General features: G+C 45.9%; 1 protein-coding gene and 1 pseudogene across 2 annotated transcripts in view; one reads left to right on the top strand and one right to left on the bottom strand.

Annotated features, from left to right (window-relative positions):
• Positions 1-17,151, top strand: part of PHKA1 (phosphorylase kinase regulatory subunit alpha 1) — a 349,029-nt gene that overhangs the window by 13,679 nt on the left and 318,199 nt on the right. The window lies entirely within an intron of this gene.
• Positions 15,772-16,732, bottom strand: LOC308240358 (14-3-3 protein zeta/delta-like; annotated as a pseudogene). The gene has a single exon. The product of its transcript is annotated as a 14-3-3 protein zeta/delta-like (transcript).

The following is a 17,151-nucleotide window of genomic DNA, read 5'->3' as shown; positions in this document are numbered from 1 at the left end:
CTCAGCGATGGGTAGAAAGGTGGCAGGATTAAGTGTTCTCACTGCTTCTAATCGTACCCGCGGGTTCTCACATAACAGCCCTTGATATTGAGTCATTCCAGCATGAGTCAGCCAGTGCTGCCCACTTGCTTCCATCAGGGTGACAACAGCATGAGGTACTTTTACATTTAAGTTTTGTCCTAAGGTAAGCTTATCCGCTTCCTTGACTAACAATGCAGGGGGCCACCCAGAGGCAACTGGGTCAATCTGTTTGGAGAGATAGGCTACTGGTCTTTGCCAGGGTCCAAACTCCTGGGTTAGAACTCCTAGGGCTACCCCACTGTTCTCATGAACAAAAAGATTAAAGTCTCGTGTCACATCTGATAGCCCTAGTCCTGGGGCCTCAGTGAGCTTTGCCTTTATGGTGATGAAGGCTTTCTCCTGTTCGGACCCCAGTCAATGGGTGCCTTCTCTTCTCCTTTTAAAGCTTCATAGAGAGGTTTATCCAGGTATGAAAACCCTGGAATCCAAATTCAACAGAACCCTGCTGCACCCAGGAATTCCCGAATCTGCTGCCGGGTGCTAGGGACTGGGATGGTGCATACTGCCTGCTTTCTTTCAGTCCCTAGCCTTCTTTTCCCTTGGAATTGCATATTGCCGGTTTTTAAGAGGCTGTACCCCAGGCTTTAAGTCGATCAGCAACGGGGCGTGGTCCTTAGCCAGGCCTGGAGGATTCCCTTCCGCCCAGACCAGTGGGAATTTTTTCTCTAATTCAGGTTCTAATAGTGAAGTCTTTGACTGGGGAGTATAAAGTCTTCATTCTTCCTCCCTTCGCACTACTAGGGACAGGATCATTGGGGAGGTCTCCTCACCTAGGCGAAGCTGTGCTGAGTCATTTGGAGCAAAAGTGATTTCTGCCCCCATTTTGGCTAAAAGGTCTCTACCCATTAGAGGCACTGGACAGTCTGGCAAGTACAGGAATTCATGAATTACTCAGTGGCTGCCAGGTTGGCATTGATGAGGGCGGCAGAATGGTTTATGGGTATGATCCCCAGTAGTTCCAATAATGGTGACCTCCTTTCCCCAGAGAGGCACTACTTTCCGAGTGACTACTGAGTGCTCAGCTCCCATATCAACCATAAAGTCCACAGTCTGGCCCCCAATTTTTATTCTGACCATGGGCTCGTGGGGGCCTAGCTGAAAAGAGCCTGGTCTGTCCTAGTTGGAATCAGCCATTGCTAGCGCAATGAGACGTGCTTTGAGTGGCTCTGGTTGATAGCAACTGGGCAGAAAAGGGGGCCCAGTTTTCTTACTTTGTCATTTAGGACATTCATTCTTCCAGTGTCCTGTCTCCTTACAATAGGCACGCTGGTCTCGTCTCAGGCTCGCTCTTCCTTTTCCCCCTGATCTGTATTCTTGCTTCCCTTTCTGATCTGTCTGGGAGTCTGAGCCTCTAAAAGCTGCTGCTATTATATTGGCCCTTCTTTGTATTCTCTTTTCTTCCTCCCTCCTTGCCACACTGTCTCGGTTTATGAAAACCTTTTTGGCTATCTCCAGCAGTTCGGTGGCATTTTTTCCTGCAAACCCTTCCAGCTTCTGTAATTTTCTCCTAATATTAGGCTGGGCTTGGCCTACAAAAGCGGCATTTACCATGGTTTGATTTTCCGGGGCCTCAGTTTTAAAGGGGGTGAAGATCCAGTATGCCTCACATAGTCTCTCATAGAAAGCTGCTGGACTTTCATCAGGCTTCTGGAAAACTTCAGAGATTTTAGCCATATTGGTGGGCTTCTTGGCTCCAGCCCTGACCGCCTGGAGGAAGGCCAGCCAATATCTTTCTAGCCCAGCCCTTCTGTCTTCTGAGATTGGGTTCCAATCAGGTTCTTCATTGGGAAGGCCTCCCTGGCCCATCTGTCTCTATCTAATATTCCTGCTGGGGCCTGGGTCTGGAGCCACTTCCGAGCCTCTGATACTACTCTCATGTGTTCCTCAGTGTTAAAGAATGTGAAAAGGAGCTGCTTGCAGACCACCCAGGTGGGCTTCTGGGTGTGGAAAATCGTTTCTAGGAGGTCTACCATGGCCTGAGGTTTTTCAGAATAAGCTGGGGTATGATGTTTCTAATTCAGGATGTCACTTGTGGTAAAGGGCTGATAATAATAGACTGGCCCTCCCTCTTGCAAGTTCCCATCTTTGCCAAGCACTTGGGCACCCCGAATCTCCCTGAGAAGAATCTGGCATGCCGGTTGTGGCTTGGGCCCTTGATCAGCTGAACGCAAGCACTGCCCAACTGGCTCTGGAGAGCCCGGTTGAGGAGAGACGGAGGGGGGTGGTGTTTCCAGACTTTCCAGACCTTCCAGACCAGTGGGGGAAGCACTTGGTGCTGCCTGTGGCACATATGGAGGTGGTAAAACTGGTGGGACTTCCTCAGGGGGTCCTGGCACAACAGGGGGTTGGGTTCCCTTCTGAGGGACCTGTTTCTTTTCTCCTGCCTGCTTCTTTTCTGCTGCTACTAAAACCTTACTCTGTCCCTTCTTACACATGCAGAACTGGACCCAAGGTGGCAAGGCTTGAGCAATTTCTAACCAGCTGTCTATATAAGGGAACTGATCTGGGTGTCCAGGGTCTTGCATGACTATATTCCAGACCACCCTGACCAGTCCTTTATCTAAGGAGCCTTCTGAGGGCCAGCCGACTCCAAATGCTGGCCATTCTAATGAACAGAATTTCCTCAGTGTTTTGGGGTTCATTTTAATACCATAGTCTCCATTAAATCCCTTTTTAAAATTTTTCAACATGCAATTGAGAACAGTGGGTTACTCTGTCCCAACCCCATGATGATCGGTGGTGAGAGACAGACAAGGGAGGGAGTGACCTGTTTTCACAGATCCTCACTCAGATGCCCACCTGGCCGTGTCCCTTGGGAGTTTAGATTTGTCTTAGCTAAGGTGCACTTGTATAAACCCCGGGCCTGGTCACCTCCACGTGGGGGTGAGTCACCATTATGCCTTATGACAAATCGCGGAACCGCAGGATGGGGCACACTCAGACTCCGTAACCAAGGTCGTGGAGCCATACAAAGGATAGGAGAGGGCAGGCCCTTTCCTTCCACACTCACACACTTCCACCAGACATTCACTCAAAGCTTTAAAAAACAGTCCACCTGATTCCTGACTAATTTACCTGACGAAGTCCTATGACTTCTAGGGAGGTGATCAAGCTCCCCCTTCCACTGACTTGGAGTGGGCCCGACTGACTGGGGCCCCTACGTTACCGATTCTGTTGACAGGTCCAGAAGTGTCCGTCCACTTTCTCCAGATGCTGGCCAGGTCTTAGGCTGAGGTCCAGGAGCTCCAGGAGTCCCCCGGTTCAATTCTGCTAAAATTTTCAGGGCGCGCCTTCCAGAGGCCTATCCCGTGCCCCCTGGCCCCAAGCCCAGTCCCCTCATGGGAGGCTAAAAAAAAATCCAAGCGTGGTTGGGTTCCCAGTCTCAGGGAAACAGTTGTTGCAGAAGACCAAAGAAAACCAAGCAACGCTTTAAAAGAAAAGGAGGGACACTGTTTAATACGCCAGCGGACTCAGGGAATAGCTTTCCAAGTCTGAGTGAAGAAACATGCAGGCGGCTTCTCTTTATATCTCCCTGTGGTCTTTGTCCCACAAATATGGATTATGCTTCTGGTTCTTTTCACAGGCCTTGCAAGAAGGCTCCCAGGTGTTGGGGGTCTCCAGGCCATATCTGATGGTTTGGCCTGGTGCCAGAGTTAATAACCCTCCCTCTGGGGCAGTGCACTGTTCACAGTTTTATGGCCTCTGTAATAGGTTCTGCAAGACCAGTATCTGGGAAGGAGGTAGTGACTTAATTATAGGTTATCAAGAATGTACACTGAGCTTGCTGGCATGGATTCAGATTGCTAGCCCCCAAATATCAGGGTTACATTGGAATTAGCCCTTTTTAGCTTTCTCAGAAGAATCCACATAGTTAAAATGGCCATATTACCCAAAGCAATATACAGATTTATTGCAATCTACATAAAAATCCCATGGCATATTTAAAGAAATAGAACAAAAAATCAGATTTGTATGAAACCACAAAATACCCCAAATAGCTAAAGTGATCCTGAACAAAGTGACAAAAATTCAAACAGCATGTTATTGGCAGAAAAATAGAAGACATACAGACCAATGGAACAGAATTGAGAGCCCAGAATTGAGAGCCCACATGTATATGCGCAAATCATTTTTGACAAAGAAGCTGAAATCATTTAATGAAGAAAAAAAAGCCTCTTCAATAAATGGTACTGGTAAAATTTTGAAAGCCACATGCAAAAGAATGAAACTAGACTGCTGTTTGTTACCATATACAAAAATTAACTCTGAATCAAAGACCTAAATATAAGGCCTGAAACAGTAAGTAACATAGAAGAAAACATAGGTACTATACTTATGGATCTTGGTATTAAAAGGGATTTTATGAATTTGACCCCAAAGGCAAGGAAAGTAAAGGTAAAAATAAATGAATGTGACTATGTCAAACTAAAAAGCTTCTGCCTATTATGTCAGATCAAATTATTGAATCAACATCTCCCCCACTTGGCAACTGACCTTTAGACCACTTCACAATCCACACTCTCTTTTGCTTAGCACTTGCTAAGACCACCATCCATTTGCTAGGACCATTATCTTTCCCCTCATGACCCGCCCAGAGAATTCTCCACCCAGAAAGAAGCTTGCCTAGAGTCCTTTAAAATCTCTGACTCCCTGTCCTTGGGTGCTGACGCCATTTTGGGGCTCAGCCCATCTGGTATCCAGATAACTTAATAAATTTAAAATCCCTTACCATTTTGGCCTTGTGTGTTCTTCTTTCAGTGACTCTAACACTACACAGCTAAAAAAAACTGCCAACAAAACAAAAAGGCCACCATGACATAATTTTGGGTGAATAAGTCAATCTGCACACTACCGTGTTTTCCCGAAAATAAGACAGTGTCTTATATTAATTTTTGCCCCCAAAGACATGCTAGGTCTTATTTTCAGGGGATGTCTTATTTTTCCATGAAGAAGAATATGGTACACATTTATTGTTAAATGAAAATAAAGGAAATTTATTACCTGTATACGGTACGGTAGTACGGTAGTTGTCAACACAAACCAGACAAACTGTGAATCCTACAGTATCAAGAATTTACTCATTTATTCAATGACAATCATGTCATCATCTTCTGGAACATCATCATAACAATCCAATTCCTGAATTTCCTGGTGAATTTCTTGTGACTCCATTTCTTTCAGAATCAGTGGACCAAATCTCTCATGTTTAGCAATAGCACTGTCTTTAAATGAGTACTTCTTGTCAAGGTAGCCTGCTCGCAGTGCATTTGCAATGCAACTATCAGTGATTTTCTCCCATGAATTCTTCACCCAAGTCACAACTTCTTGCAGTTTAGGTTTCACAAAGTTTCCACGCTGATTTCTCTCCATTCTATTTTCAATGTAGTCATTAATTTCCATGCGCAAATTGTCTTTGAATGGCTTGTTTATTGCAATATCAAGAGTCTGGAGATAGGCCGTCATTCCTGCGGGAATCATTATCTGATCTATTTTTCTTTCATGAAGAAATGTCTTCATGTCTTTAGTGCGGTGAGTGCTGGCTGCATCCCAGACTAGCAGACCTCTTTGGCTCCCTCGCATAACAAGCGGCAGCATTAAATCGACCCACTTCCTTATAACTGCTTGTGTGGCCCAGGCTTTTTCAGTTTCAAGAATAAAAACACCCAAAACACGTTCAATCTTTTCCTTCTCGCCCTTAGAAATGATTAAAGGTGGGATTTTAGTGCCATCCAGACGAATTGCCCAAATACAGGAAACACGTGCACTTTCGTAAGCAGTGGAGGGAATGTATGCTAAGGAGGCACCCCGCTGTTCAATTGTTGTTTGAGATGATTGGCCCATAAACACTGCAGTTTCATCCATAGCAATCATGTTGGAAAGATTGTATTTAGAGAAGTCAGCATCATCAATAAAGGACTTGAATGCAAGTGCTCGCTTAATAACTTGAGTATCTTCCAACCTAAACAATGTTATAGATCTTCTTAAAGACAGTTCACTTCGCTGAAGGAAATTATCCAGCCAGTGTTGTGATGCTTTGAAGTCTTCAGGGACTATGTCAAACTGTGGTGCCATTGCAAGGGCAAATTCTTGAATCTGAGCCCTATTCACAACCAAAGCCTTTGCTCTCCTGTCAACAACCCATTCACAGATCAGGTCTTCCAGCTCGGAAAATAATGGTTGCCGACCTGATCCACACTTGCGCTTTTTAGCATTTCCCTTGTCCACTTGTTCAATGAGGTTACCATACTCTGCTCGCCATTTTTGGACCAATCAGATACTCAACATCTTCTCTTTGCAGAAAGCAGTAAGATTTTGGCCCCAAGAGTCTTCCACGATTCCTTTCTTGTACTCCATGGAGTAGCTTTTTCTTTTTGCGCTCATTTCTAGGGGTAAAAAAAAAAGGAATTGGGGTATCAAGGTGGGGGGAGGGGGATCACTCAAAATGACACAGGGGGGATGAGAAGGGGGAATCAAAATAGCACAGGAGAATCAGAGGGGGGATTACCATTTTAGTAACCCCTTTTGATCCTCCTGTGTCATTTTGATTGCCCCCTCTGATCCTCCTGTGTCATTTTAAGTGATCCCCCTCCCCCCACCCCTGTGCCACTGAACACCTTCACCAGACATCCCCCCTACCCCTTTATCAGACATTTACCCCCTGGGGCCTGCCCGGGGACTGTCCCTGGGCTTGCTGGGGCCTGGATCTGGGCTGGAGCAGGGTCTGCCACTGACTGAGAACCTTCAGTCATCATGAAGGCGGCCGTGAGCATCAGGTAGTGTCACCAGAGACAGACCAGCACTCACCACCTTCGCCGCGTCCCATCCGCTCTAATCCTCCTGTTCTTCTACACGCATCTGCGAAAGTCTCCTCCTCTCTCCCACCCCGCACTCACCGCTCACTCCGACCTCCGCTCCGCCTCCACACAGCAGTGACGTCAGGACTCCACGTAATGTCACTGGTTGCTAGATGCCAGTCAGGGCGGCCCTAGCGACCAGTTTACGGTAAATTAGTATTCATTCTGAGACAGAGCCTGGGGTCCTTATTTTCAAGGGATGCCTTATATTTCACTCAGAAGGAAACCTGTAAGTAGGTCTTATTTTCGGAGGATGTTTTATTTTTGGGGAAACACGGGTAGTATGTACAGTGTAACTGCCACAATTCGATTTCTCATTATTCACATATCATTCTCTTGTGTAGTAATCAGCATGAGTCAGCCTCCTGAGTTTGATTAGTTCTGGGACCCTAAGGAGATTAAGTTTCTTTTAAAAAACATGTATTTTTATTGATTTCAAAGAGGGAGAGGGAGAGATAGAAACATCAATGATGAGAGAGAATCATTGATCAGCTGCCTCCTGTACACCCCATACTGGGGATTGAGCCTGCAACCTGGGCATGTGCCCTGACTGGGAATCAAAAGGTGACCTCCTGGTTCAGAGGTTGACACTCAACCATTGAGCCACACCGGCCCCACAGGAGATTGAGTTTCTGATACTGCATGACTGAAGGCCCAGCCTGGACTAATGTTGAAAACACCAAGGTAAAGCCATCCAGCAAGGCCTCTTGATAGTCAGCCAGTTACCTTTCTTTGTGACAACTTACCTCTGGCATTCCTATCTACTCATATTTCTAAATAACTTGGGGGGGGGGCAGTCTGTGCAGAGGAATAAAATGATTAGAAATAATAAACTAAAATATTAACATATTGAAAGATCAGACAGAGGGCGAAAAACCAGGACTACAGGCTTTATTAGAGGAGAAGGACCCTGCCGGGCTGTCTCACAAGGGAAGAGCAACACGTGCAGAGGTAAACATGCCTTTTGAGGGGAGGAATGGGAAGGGATCGGGCTTAGGGTACTTGGCACACGCTGACTGGTGGCTTCATATAACGCACATGATTAGGCACTTAGGTACTTAGGAATCAAGGGCTTAGGGTACTTGGCAGGTGCTGATTGGTGATTCAATGTATAGTCCATATAAAGTGCCTGGTTAGATACTCAGAAATGTCCAGGCCGCAGGTGCAGGTTATGTCATACTCTGCCCACCAGTTGGGGGAAGGGAGGATCTATCATTCCAGGCTTTTGGTAATATTTTAAAAAATTGAGAGTCCGGGCAAGGTCAGGGGATGAAGGTCCGTCTTCTGTATCTACTTCCTGCTGAGAGGGGATGTCAGGGGCATCTACCCGGGGTCTCAAGGATTCTGGTGACATAGGTGTCTCTAGGTTCTGAATTCAAGGCCAGATAAATCTTTCCCACCTTCTGGTTGGTGAATGCCTGCATTCTGTTCTGCAAAAAACTAGTGAAACAGCGCATGAGACAGGGGCCAAAGAGCAAGATTAAAAGAACAAATACCAGTGGGCCTAATAGTGGGAGGAGCCATGGGGTAAGTGAGCCAAAGATGGCATACCCTCCTTCTAGCTGGTTATGTCGTCTTTGGTCAATCCTGTCCTGGAGGGATTTAATGTGATCTTTGGCAATTCCTGATTCATTTACAAAGTAGCAGCATTCTTCCCCAAGAATGACACAGGTACCCCCTTTTTCTGCTGTCAAGTGATCTAAAGTGTGCTAGTTCTGTAGGTCTACCACTGCTAAGGAGTAAACAGGTAGTGTTTTCTGTGCTGGACAAAGGCTGCAGCAGCATGATTTCCCCAAGAGACTGGTTGGTGAAGTCTCGAGAGCAATCCTGTTGAGTCACTTGGGAGGTAAAAGCTGGTCCTAAGGCTGCCACAGCATCACTTGTCTGGTTTTGCTGCTCTTCTGGGCCTGGAGCTGAAATACAACTGAGACCTAGATGTTATTTTTAGAGGGGAGAAGAGTAGGGGTCTCAGTTGCCTCACTAGTAATATGAAAGGGGAGAATAGGTTACCCTGTGGGTGAGGTTCTTGTTTTCCCAGTTTTGCCCCTTGCTGGGCATCCACATGTTTCTTGTTGGTCCTGAGACAGGGTTTCAAAATAGGTAGAGCAGTGGTTAAGCTCCCTATGGCAGTTCCAACCCCTGCTGTGATGCCGAGGGTTATGAGGAGAGGGATTATCTGGACTCCTCTTTTGTGTCAGATATGATGGGTTATGGGGACAGGTAAAGACTAATTATTGGGGGCTGCATCTACATTGGGTGAGAGATAGATGAGAGTACAGGTTCCTGTCCAGCTGATGGGGAGACAGATGTATGTGTTTTCCCCACAGAGGAAGAAAAATCCCTGATCCTGGAGACAAGCTAAAAGGTGTAAGAAGAGGTGGTCTAAAGGGTATGAGATTCCTTTTTCTAGTTCCGCACTCCAAGCTGAGAGGGTAGTCGCCATGGCACAACCAATAAGGGGTGACAGATGAGTGATTGAGGTTGTATTGCAATGAAAGTGGGAGGGAAAGGAGCAGTGGAAGATGAGGCTGGAAAAAAGGCAGGGGGAGGAGGGAGCAGGCCTGCAGCCTGTTCCCATGATTTTAAACTGCAGCATTTGTCCTAGAGATAATGATCAAGGAAGTAGTTCTTTGGGAAGGGTGGAGTGGGTGAGGGGGCTGGGGTGAGAAGGTGCTGAGGTCAGAGCAGTTTTCAGAGCATTAAAGGGGTGAGAATGAGGCCTTGGAATCTAAAGGCTCAGTGAGGTGGTCCTTTCACCATGTCATGTCATAGAGAAGCTTTGCAAGAAGACTAAAGTTGTGAACCTGGAGGCGAGAATACCCAGTGACCCTGAGAAAGGAGAAAATTTCTTGCTCAGAGGAGGGGACAGTCTTAGAGGAGATAAGGAGATAAGGCATTTACAGTCCAAGGAATGGCTCAGCCTTGTGGGGTGAGAGAGTGAAACTGAGGTAGGTGACTGTGGTTTGGGACAACTGGGTTTTATGAGAGGATGCATGCTATCCCTGGCCGGGCACCAAGGTAGAATGAGAAAAGAGTGAATGGGGGTATTTAGTAAGATGCAGTGTAGAGGTGAGATGGCTAATGGCTGTGAGACTAATCCGTCAACCCCCATAATAGAGACTGAGGAGTGGACAAGGGTCCCAGCGAATTTGGAGAGGGCAGAATAAGTGGCCCTATTGTCAATTAAAAAGGAGATCAGCTTACCTGCCACCAGTCCTTACCCGAGGCTCTGTCCTGGTGATGGAAGTCTGTGGGGCCCTGTCAGGGCCTGGGCAGCTTCTTTGGTGGCCAGTCACAGAGGGTCTGGGAGCTCCAAACTGGATCTAGAGGGCAGCCATGCTGGACTAGCTGAGGCCTGAACCGGAGGGGCCAGACTACAGTCTGATTTCTAAGTGGCCTTCCCTTCTGCACCTTTGTCAGGGCCCAGGTGGGGGTCTCGGGTTTGAGTAGGACTTGGCTCAGTGTCTTTCCTTGTTGCATTTGAAGCATGGGCCCGGAGGAGGCTTAGCCCCTGACTAACCCGCAGTTGGAGGACCAGCACTTCGTTTGGGGTTCATGAGAGCGGTGGCTAGGAGCTGGAAGGCCTCCTTCTGGGCCTCAGCCTTGGCCTGATCTTGCTTTTGATTTTGGATTTGGGTCTCCTCGTCTCTATTATTAAAGACCTTAAAGGTCAGGTTAATGAGGTCTTTTTGAGGGGTTTGTGGACCTGTATCTATTTTTTTGAAGTTGCAGCGTATGTCGGGGGAGTAAAGGTGGTCAGGTCAGTGGAAAAAGAAACCTGAGATGCCTCTCAATCTGTGAGGCTGGACATAGAGAATGGGACATGGACTCAGACTATGCCCTCAGTTCCTGCTGCCTCCCTCAGGGGTAGAATGGATGCAGGAATAGAAGAGGCTGTTGAGGAAGGCAGTCTTTGGGTGGCCTAAGAATGAGTGTTAGATTGGAAAGGCTGTTTTGGAGCTCACCTTCTCAGGATTTGGGCTCTCAGGGACTGGGGAGAAGGCAGCTGCTGGTTAAGAGGGTTGGAAGAGAAAGAGCTGAGGCATTTTTCGATTTGAGAAAGATCAGAGAGTGAGAAGGAAATGGCTACTCTGATGATGCCCTCCGCCCATGCGACCTCACGCAAGGGGAACTGGCCAGCCACCTGTGAATTCAGTTGCTGGCGGTCACGGGGGCCATAGATTCAGTGGAGAGCGCACAGGGGAAGGCGGGCAGTTAGAGTTCTCAGAGGTAGAGCGTGGGGTGCAGATTCTGCGGCAGGGTTGTAAGGAGCGGCGGGAGTGGGAGAGGTGGAGAGGAATGATCGGCTGGGTCAAAAGAGTCAGAAGACAGAGAAAGGGGCTGAGGACCAGTCTGAGAGGGTGAAGAGGACTTTGCGAGGAGGATCTGATGGGTGGAACATGAGGAGTAAAGCGAGGGGTGAGAGCAGGCGGGTGGGTGGTGGGGGGAAGCCTGTAAGTAGGGATCTCTGAGGCCTCCCTGTCCGGTGGCAAAAATTATCTAGGTCTTGGAGGATATTGGAATTGAAAGTGCTGTTTTTGGGCCACTGAGAGCCATTGTCGAGTTTATATTGTAGCCAGGTAGAGTTACAGAAAAAAATGATCTTCTTTGGTTTGATGTAGCCAGAAAGACCAAGTGTTGAGAGATTGGCAAGGAGACACCCTAAGGGTGTGTTTCGAGGGGGTTTGGACTGAGAGGTCCCCATGACCAGAGGGAAGGGCCACCAGGAAGTTGGGGAAGAAACAAGAAGCGTCCTCCTTTTCCCTCAGCCAACCTGTAGAGAGAGAGAGACTAGAAAAGGTTCCAAGGTCGTCACCCCGAGACCTTTCCCATGGAGTAGAGCAGAGTTTCCCAGCCAGGTACCTGGGCTTTTGTAGAACGTAGAACATGTAGCTGAGTAGACGGAAAACTCTGAGGCCCTTCCAGGTCAAGGGAACAATGAGGCGGGGGGGGGGGGGTTGGGAAAGTCCCTGAAGCCTACCAGTGAGAAGGAAGTGACAAGATCCCCACGTGTCCTGGAATGGCAGCGTTTGAGAGGTGTCCGGAGAGGGTCAATCAATTCAGAACCATACCACCGAGCAGAGCCAGAGCAGGAGTCAGAAGCTCGGGGCTAGGTTTGAGGATTGTCCACGCTCGCATGCACCTCTCCCAGACTTTGGTACCAAATGAAAGATCAGACAGAGGCTGAAAAACCAGGACTACAGGCTTTATTAGAGGAGAAGGACCCTGCTGGGCTGTCTCGCAAGGGGAGAACAGCAACACGTGCAGAGGTGAACACGCCTTTTGAGGGGAGGAATGGGAAGGGATCAGGCTTAGGGTACTCGGCACGTGCTGATTGGTGGCTTCATATAAGGCACATGATTAGGCACTTAGGTACTTAGGAATCAAGGGCTTAGGGCAGTGGTTGGCAAACTGCAGCTTGCGAGCCACATGCGGCTCTTTGGCTCCTTGAGTGTGGCTCTTCCACAAAATACCACATGTGGGCACGCACGTACAGTGCGATTGAAACTTCATGGCCCATGCGCAGAAGTAGGTTTTCAGCTCTCAAAAGAAATTTCAATCGTTGTACCTTTGATATTTGGCTCTGTTGACTAATGAGTTTGCCGACCACTGGCTTAGGGTATTTGGCAGGTACTGATTGGTGGTTCAATGTATAGTCCATATAAGGTGCCTGGTTAGGTACTCAGGAATGTCCAGGCCGCAGGTGCAGGTTACGTCATACTCCGTCCACCAGTTGGGGGAAGGGAGGATCTATCACATATGTGTGTGTGAAGGAATTATGATTTTGCTTTACTTTTCTATACTTTCCAAGTTTTTTTTAGTGACCAAATATATACTTTAATATTTTAAAAAACACTTTTATTTTTTAAATTTAAATTTTATTTCTAAATTCAATGCAATAAACCATGTTTTTAAAAATATATATATTTTATTGATTTTTTACAGAGAGGAAGGGAGAGGGATAGAGAGCTAGAAACATTGATGAGAGAGAAACACCGATCAGCTGCCTCCTGCACACCCCCTACTGGGGATGTGCCCGCAACCAAGGTACATGCCCTTGACCGGACTCAAACCTGGGACCCTTCAGTCCGCAGGCTGACGCTCTATCCACTGAGCCAAACCGGTTTCGACGCAATAAACCATTTTTAACTTTATTGTTGAAAGTATTACATATGTCCCCCTTTTTCCCCACTGACCCCTTCTAGCCAGCCCCTGCCCCCTGCCCCAGACCCCCACCACCCTATTGTCTATGTCCATAGGTTATGCATATATGCATACAAGTTCTTTGGTTGATCTCTCCCACCCATCCCATGATGGTGAGGTAAAGAAAAAGAGAGGGCAGTAGCTTGAAGTGGACAAGGATAGAGAAAGGGTTTTTGAGGCTACAGGCTAAGGGGAAGATATCAGGGAGTTAGGAGCAGAGCAGGGTTGGGGAAGTGTTCTTTCATCCAAAATGAACTAGCTTTCCTAGGAAAGACTTGTTCACCCCCTGTGCACCTGGGCCTTGAAGTGGCTTGTTATGTGCCAGTCACAACATTTGCGTAGCTAATGACTGCAATGGAAAGTATTTGCGTGAGAATTCTGTTTATTACTGTGTATAACTATCATCATTACCAAATATTTGCTAGTCACCTCTGGAGTGGCTGCCTTTATGCTAATTTGGGAGCCGGTGAGAGTGGGGGTTGGGACTGAGTAAGCTTAGAAGGAGAGACTAAATTTAGAGAAATAAAAATGTAAACAAATGCAAAATCACTGTGGCCTGGGTGAGGTGGCTAGGGAAGGCTTAGAATCACAGATTATTAGAGTTGGGAACTGAAAGATCTAATTCTCTTAACCCTGCGATTTTGAGAGCAGGTGGTACTTAAACCAAGCCTTGAAAGGCCTGCAGGGTCTTGGAATGAGCTGAGCTCAAGAGGTGGGGGTTGGGGGCAGTAAACAGAGGTAGCAAAAACCAGGGGTGTGTGACAACTGGCAGCCGGTGAGGAGTGAGCATTATTTGCAGGCTTCTTTTCTAGCCTCCCTTTTCCCCCTTTATTTTTTTCCCCATCACCAATATTTATTGAGCATTTACAGTGTACTAGGCACAGTAGAACATACAAGAAAACATTGTCTCTGCTCTTGGGGAGCTTACATTCTAAAAGAAAAAATACACCTCTTTTAAAATGGTATTTTTATTTGGTGTTTTTGCAAGGTATGTAGGGCGAGCTTTGGGTATAACTTAGTCCCATTATTTAAAGAAGAGAGGAAGAAAGATTTGAAAGGCAGCCAATGTCAGACCATTCCGGATAGGTAGAGTTTCACAGGGAGATAAAACAAGGAGACATTTGCTGCAGTAAATATGATGAGGGAAATAGTTTATGGGATGCAAGCAAAGGAAGCAGGGTATCCTTAGACATTGAGTGGAGCCAGAAAGAACATTCAGCCTTTTTCCCAAGTACATGGCCACCAAGTAATAATGGTTGGTGACAGAAGGCTGAAAAAGATAATCCTGTGTGCACCTGACAAATGGAAAGAATAAAGGATCAAAGTTGAAGGCAGGTTATAAGAGTATCAAGAAATTCTTAAAAACAAAAGCAATTGGGAAGCACAAAACTTACAGTTAATGCTACCCAATGTCATGATGGGCCAAAAACATAGTGGCTTCCAAGTTAGAAAATGCCATATACTAAAATTTTAAATGGAACATATTATTATCTCCAATCAATCCCCACACCTCTAAAAACAAACAAACAAACAAACACAACACCCCTTTTTTCAGGGAGTTTGGGGGCTGGGAGGATGGGGAGGATGGGACGTGGTTGGGAACAGTAGTTCTGTTAGTAGTATTTTGTTATGATAAACTTTGTATTTAAACGTGGTAAAAGCCCATTAGCTACCAAGAGGGAATAAGGAATAAATTTCCAAAAATGTACAATTTCCTTTAGAGAAATTTCAGAACCAAAAGATTAGTTTACATGAAAAGCTGTAGAGAAGTAGTTGAAAAGTCCATTCATAAAACTTTTATTCCACTTACATGGACTTAATTAATACATGTGTTCTTAACAATTATGCTTAGATTGTTCATGAAAATTTCATAAGACATTAAACAAAGCTAGTCATCATCTCAAGTTATTTGCCTGTTAACTGTTTTTACAGCACATGCATGTTAGGCAAGTATCAAAAAAAATCACAAAAGCAAAAAAAAAAAAAACCTAAAAAAGTTAAATACATGGGTTTTTTGTTTTACTGCTATGCTTGATATACATGAAGTAATGGATACCAAGCAATTCATTTTACTGCATCTTTACTTGTACATTTGTCCTTAGGTTGCCTAAAACATTTAAATACAATTAAAATGAGTGTAGCAAAAATAATGAAAGCAAACAGCAGGTAACTTTACAAATAATGGAATGTGAACGGTTTCTGCCCTTATCCAGAGTGAATTGGGTCACAACTAAAGGAACACTCTGCAGCTGTAGTCGAAGGTGTGCGCACTGAGACTGAGTATTCCACAGATACACACATGATTCAACATGGACTACCCATGGGATATCCACTTCTAACACAGCATTATAAGTGCTCCAAAACTTAAAGTACCCACAACAACTACATCTGTGACTGGAACCAATTATCTCTTTTATTCCCCACCAGGACAAACCAATATGTAGGCAGTTTTTTTGCTTAGACATGGAAGCAATTTTAACACTGGCCCTGTGAAGCCACAATGTACCAAAAGTACTATACCAAATATTTATAACTCGTATAAAAGTTCCACATCCCCATATTGGCCACCTCAAGATGAAAACGTAACTCCCTAAATGTTAACTGGCTCTACTCCCCTAATATTAAACATAAAAACCACATGGGAAATATAGAAATTCAAATAGAAGTAACATAAACCTGTCATAAATCATAAACAAAAAACTATTTGTGGGACAGCATGGATGACAAATGGTCTACTGTGTAAATTTTAGAATGAGGCAGACAAAAAGTTAGAAGGCCGGTTAATTTTCTCCTCCTTCTCCTGCTTCAGCTTCATCTCCTTGGGTATCCGATGTCCACAATGTCAAGTTGTCTCTCAGTAACTGCATTATTAGTGTGCTGTCTTTGTATAATTCTTCACTTAATGTATCAAGTTCAGCAATGGTTTCATCAAAAGCTGTCTTTGCAAGAGAGCAGGCTTTCAACGGGGAGTTCAGAATCTCATAATAGAACACAGAGAACTTAAGGGACAGACCCAATCTGATAGGATGTGTTGGTTGCATTTCCTTTTTGCTGATTTCAAAAGCTTTTTGGTATGCTTGTTGTTACTGGTCCACAATCCCTTTCTTGTCATCCCCAGCAGCAACCTCAGCCAAGTAACAGTAGTTACTTGTGAAGCATTGGGGATCAAGAATTTTTCCAAGAGAGACAGTACATCATTGCAGATATCTCTTAGCTCTGTCTCAATTTTTTCTCTGTATTCTCGAGCCATCTGCTGTTTTTCCTCAGCACCTTCTGTCTTTTTCTCAATACTTGAGATGACCCTCCAAGATGTCCTACGGGCTCCTACAACATTTTAATAAGCAACTGAGAGAAGACTCCTCCCCTCATTGGATAATTCAGCTCCTTGCTCAGTTACAGACTTCATGCTGGCTGCCATGTCATCATCATATCGCTCAGCCTGCCCGGCCAGTTTGGCCTTCTGCACCAGCTCATTTTTATCCATAACTGGATGTTCTGTGGCCGGAGGGGGTGGCGGCAGACGGACAGACGGGGTCTCAGCAGTCTCTGGGCAGCAGCGGTGGCGAGGCTGAGACTCTGCCCGCCCCCTTTATTTTCACCCGAGTCTGATGCCTGACCCGTGTGACTTACGTGTACACGAGGGAGCCTTCCAAATCAGTAATAAAACCTTTTTCATCCAAGGTCATCCTGAGGCACCGCTCCCCACCCCAACCCAGCCCAGGTTCCCGCAGTTACTGGCTTCCTCAAAGCTCACCGCTGTGCCCGCCTTCCCAGGCCCACAGATTCGCCAGTTTCTAGGAAAATAAAGTACCCGAGGGAGTTCTTCCGTGTTTGGTTTGGGTCGGAGTGAGGAATTTAATCTATGCTTTTAGTCAAAAGTATAAAATACATTAAAGACCCGGAAATTACCATTCTGGAAATTCCAATTCTTTAGGCCTTGAATGCAAACGTGCGCCTTTCTTCTTAGGTTTGAAGTCACCGTGGGCTCCTGAAAATAGTTTAGCAGAAAAAA

This window comes from Plecotus auritus (assembly GCF_963455305.1).
Source record: "Plecotus auritus genome assembly, chromosome: X".
Classification (NCBI taxonomy): Eukaryota; Metazoa; Chordata; class Mammalia; order Chiroptera; family Vespertilionidae; genus Plecotus; species Plecotus auritus.
This window is presented reverse-complemented; position numbering and strand designations above follow the sequence as displayed.